Source organism: Salvelinus sp. IW2-2015, unplaced genomic scaffold (assembly GCF_002910315.2).
Source record: "Salvelinus sp. IW2-2015 unplaced genomic scaffold, ASM291031v2 Un_scaffold2346, whole genome shotgun sequence".
NCBI lineage: Eukaryota > Metazoa > Chordata > Actinopteri > Salmoniformes > Salmonidae > Salvelinus > Salvelinus sp. IW2-2015.
The window spans coordinates 51,164-56,339 of record NW_019943671.1 but is presented as its reverse complement, the minus strand read 5'-3'; the positions used below and the strand labels follow the sequence as shown (position 1 = coordinate 56,339).

At 40.3% G+C, this 5,176-nt stretch overlaps 1 long non-coding RNA gene across 3 annotated transcripts in view; it reads left to right on the top strand.

The window, feature by feature from the left end:
• The window catches only part of LOC112073730 (uncharacterized), a 24,962-nt gene that overhangs the window by 15,473 nt on the left and 4,313 nt on the right, over window positions 1-5,176 (top strand). Inside the window, exons 2-3 of one of the 3 annotated variants that reach the window (XR_011476646.1) lie at window positions 251-351; window positions 475-2,257. This is a non-coding gene — a long non-coding RNA (uncharacterized lncRNA). Of the gene's footprint in view, window positions 1-250; window positions 443-474; window positions 2,258-5,176 lie in introns of those variants that run through there. The other 2 variants (XR_011476645.1, XR_002894605.1) reach the window with 2 other exon arrangements.

The following is a 5,176-nucleotide window of genomic DNA, read 5'->3' as shown; positions in this document are numbered from 1 at the left end:
GGGCTAGGGTAATCTGATCCTAGATCTGGGGCTAGGGTAATCTGATCCTAGATCTGGGGATAGGGTAATCTTATTCTAAATCTCGGGCTAGGGTAATCTGATCCTAGATTTTGGGGCTAGGGTAATCTGATCCTAGATTTTGGGGCTAGGGTAATCTGATCCTAGATATATGGTAAAGGGTAATTTATATCTGGAGCTGAAATCACACTATGAAGCTCATTAGAATTTTTCTGTTTTGTTTCCTGTCCAGAACATTTCTAAGGAGAGGTACCACCCTCTGAGTTCCCGGCTGCTGATTGGCCGACCGAGGTGGAAGTTGCTCTTTGAGGAGATAGGGAAGACCAATAAGCAGTGAGTAAAATGTTTGGAATGTTTAAAGACATCTTCTGATTGGATCATTTTGGGATAAGTAATAAAAAAATGGTAATGTTGTGTCAACGTTGTATCTGTACTGTGTGTGCTTTCCTCCGTAAGCGGGTGGGGGTGTTCTGCTGTGGGCCTAAAGGCACATCCATGACTCTTCACAGACTGTGTAACTCAGACGCTACTCAGGAACCACGTTTCAGTTAAAAAAAAGAGTCCTTCAGCTGAGTCCAGCTCCCTCTTACCGTGACCGCTGACCCTAGGCCATGACCCCTGACACCAGACTCACAGAGAGACAGCTGACTTGAACCTACCAGGAAGTGACTCACGGGTTCTTCTTCCATCAGAGAGAAGCATTACTCTCACTAGTGTTGAGTGACATTATCAGTGGGCAGCTGGAAGGTCCCTGGAGGCAACCCACTTCCACTCTGTAAGGGACTCTACAGGGGTTACTAGTTGGCTCTGGACTACAGAGAGATGTTATCTTGCCTATGCCGTTCTGTACCATCARTCATTCATATATCTCTATGTACATATTCTTTATCCCTTTACACTTGTGTGTATAAGGTAGTAGGAACTAGAAGCACAAGCATTTCGCTACACTCYCATTAACATCTGCTAACAATGTGTATGTGACAAATAAAATTTGATTTGATTTGAGATGCTGTACAACAGCCTTATGTCTGTTTTCACTTTAACTACCCTTCCTTCCTTCCTTCTTTCCTTCCTTCCTTCCTTCCTTCCTGTGGAATCCTTTCATCTTTAAAACCTCTATGTACTATAATGGAGAGAAAGCAAACTCAACCACTCCTGGTGCCAGTATTTTAGTTTGTTTTTAATTGTTTTATATTGAAATTATTTATATTGTTTAAAGTTATATGTACTTTTCAATGAGAGTATTTATGCAGCGGTTTCACCATTTCTGTATATTTCTGATGTCTCTAATGTGTCACATTTAAGACTCAACAACAAAACAGATACTTTACCAAACCATACACATTTACCATTGATGAAGTGTTGAAGAAATATATACAGTACCAGTCAAAAGTTTGGACACACCTACTCATTCAAAGGGTTTTCTTTATTTTTTATTATTTTCTACAATGTAGAATAATAGTGAAGACAATGTCACGTGTGCTCCCTCTCCGGCCTCTAGGTCACCAGGCTGCTCGTTATGACGCACACCTGTCACCAACMTTACGCGCATCTGCATATAATGACACTCACCTGGACTCCGTCACCTCCCTGATTACCTGCCTTATATATGTCACTCCCCTTTGGTTTCTTCCCCAGGCATCATTGTTTCTGTTCTTGTCGGTGCGCTGTTTGTGTTACGTGTTTGTTTAATTTAAAGTAGCCAAGGGTGGCTACTTTGAAGAATCTCATATGCAAAATATATTTTGGGGCTAGGGTAATCAAAATATATTTTGATGAACACTTTTTTTGGTTACAGCATGATTCCATATGTGTTATTTCATCGTTTTGATGTCTTCACTATTATTCTACAATGTAGAAAATAGTAAAACTAAAGGAAAACCCTTGAATGAGTAGGTGTGTCCAAACTTTTGACTGGTACTYTATAAGTTTTATTGATTCTGAAGAATGTTATTTTGGATGTTGGATTGTTTTGATGTGAGCAAAACACAACCCTGATTAAAATAGCTTTTTTATACATTACTATTTACTACATGTTAACTACATTACTACACGGTTACTACATGTTAACTACATGATTATTACACGGTTACTACATGTTAACTACATTACTACACGGTTACTACATGTTAACTACACAATTACTACACGGATACTACATGTTAACTACATTACTACACGGTTACTACATGTTAACTACATGATTACTACACGGGTTCTATATGTTAACTACACGATTACTACACAGTTACTACATGGTTATTACATGTTAACTACATGATTACTACACGGTTACAACATGTTAACTACATGATTACTACATGTTAACTACATTATTACTACATGGTTACTACATGGTTACTACATGTTAACTACATGATTACCACACATTACTACATGGTTACTACATGTTAACTACATGATTACTACACGGTTACTACACGGTTACAACATGTTAACTACATGGTTACTACATGGTTACTACACGGTTACTACAGCGGTTACTAATGTTACATGGTTACTATGGTATCATGTTATACCTTACAAGGTTACGAGTTAATAACTGTAATAATGTTATAGCATGATTAAATCAGCGGTTCTAAATGTTGTACATGGTTACTACATGGATTTACTAACAGGTTACTACATCGGTTACTACATGTTAAGTCATGTGTGCACATGTCTGTTTCTCCTGCACGCTGTCTTTCCACAGCAGTCAAGACACATAGCCTGGGAACACATCATTTAATCAAGATGGCATTTATAGAGAGTGAAAGTCATCGGCGATGGGTGAAAAGGATAGGCGAGGTAACAGTAAAAAACGGCCGGTAAGGGTGGGCGGAGAGTCATAGGGGTGCCGTGTACCCCAATCTAGGAATCCAGATTACCCTAGCCCCAAAATCTAGGATGCCATTACCGCTAGCCCGCGATTTAGAATAAGTTTCAGCTGTGTACCCTATCGCCAGATCTAGGATCAGATTACCTAGCCCCAGATCTAGGATCAGATTACCCTAGCCCAAGATTTAGGCATCAGAATTACCGCTAGCCCCAGATTTAGGATAAGGATTACCCTAGCCCCAGATCTAGGAATCAGATCACCTAGCCCCGAGATTTAGGAATAAGATTTTTATCCTAGGCCCCAGATCTAGGAATCAGATTACCCTAGCCCGAGATTTTAGGATAAGATTCACCTAGCCTTAGCCCGCAGATCTAGATCAAGATTACCCTAGTCCGCCAGATCTAGGATCAGATACCCTAGCCCCAGCATCTAGGATCCGCATTACCCTAGCCTGAAGATTTAGGATAAGATTACCCTAGCCCCAAGTCTAGGATCAGATTATCCTAAGCCCCAGATCTAGGATCAGATTACCTTAGGCCGCCAGATCTAGGATCAGATTACCCTAGCCTGAGATTTAGGACTAAGATTACCTAGGCCCCAGATCTAAGGATCAGATTACCTAGCCCCAGATCTTAGGATCAGATTACCTAGCCCCAATCTAGATCAGATTTACCCCTAGCCCCAGATCTAAGGAATCAAGATTACCCTAGCCTGAGATTTAGGATCAGATTACCGCTAGCCCCAGATCTAGGATCAGATTACCCTAGCCCGAGATTTAGGAATAAGATACCCTAGCCTTAAGCCCAGATCTAGGATAGATTACGCTAGCCCCAGATCTAGGATCAGATACTTAGCCCCAGACTAGGATCAGATTACCCTAGCCTGAGATTTTAGGATAAGATTCCCTAGCCCCAGATTCTAGGAATCAGATTACCCCTAGCCCCAGAATCTACGATCAGATTACCCTAGCCCAGATCTTAGGATCAGATTACCTAGTCCCTGAGAATTTAGGCTAAGATTACCCTAGCCCAGATATGAGGATCCAGATTACCACTATGGCCCCAGCTCTAGGATCAGATTACCCTAGCCCCAGATCTAGGATCAGATTACAACTAGCCTGAGATTTAGGATAAGATACCCTAGCCCCAATTGGAATAAGAATTACCCTAGGCCCCCAGATCTCGGATCAGATTACCCTAGGCCGCGCAAACCAAGGGGTTTTAAAGGTGGATAAAAACATATCTGACCGCTGCATCACGGGTTAGGGGAAACTTTGACCTACTATGAGTCCAGGCCCGAGTCTTACAGGAAAAATATTATCCACTCTAACAACATGAACTGGCTTTGTAGGATATTAAATTGCAGTACAAGTCCATTCATGTCTGCCTCTGAACCAGTGGTGTAAATACTTAAGTAAACATACTTTTTCGTTTTTTGGGGGTATCTGTAACCCCACAAATTGGTACTTCTACCCTTTTTTTTCAACTACATCCTAAGAAAATAATGTCACTTTTTACTCCGTATAATTTTCTCTGACACAACAAAAGTACTTGTTACATTTCGAATGCTTAGCAGGACAGGGAAATGGTCCCAATTAACACTTATTAAAAGAAACACCGCTGGTCATCCCCTACTGCCTTGATCTGGCAGGCACTAAACACACATGCTTTGTTTGTAAATTATGTCTGAGTTGTTGAAGTGTGTCCCGCTAGCTATCCGTTAAATAATGCTGGTCTGGTGCTTAGTAATTTACCTCTACTTTTCATACTTAAGTAATAGTTTGAGCAAATTACATTTACTTTTGATTCTTAAGTATATTTAAAACCAAATACTTCTTAGACTTGAACTATATTTCTCCAACATTAATTTAACATTTCACCAACATAAGAAGGGTATTCCTTTCAAATGGTAATCAATAATATGTTATAGTCCTGGCTTCGGGTCCTGAGTCAGGCATTAGATCTGGGTAATGTCATTTTTAGGGTCCGATGCCTTAAGAGGGTAATTACTTGCAAGTAGTCATTTTTACTGGTGACTTTCGACTTTTACTTAGTCATTTATATTAAGGTATCCTTTACTTTTATGCTACAGTAAATTGGGGTACTTTTCCCACCACCATCTCTGAAACTGTGAATCATGGACAAAGATCAAATAAAAGATGTATGATTCCTTTCCACATGTGTCTGCTAGCTGGAGGCAGAGGGAAAATTAAAGCACTCAGTTAATACCACACCCTATGAAAGCTCTGTTTAAGGACTGCAGTAATCAAACCCCTCTGAAGACTCTGTTAAAGGACTGGCATAATAAAACACCCTCTGA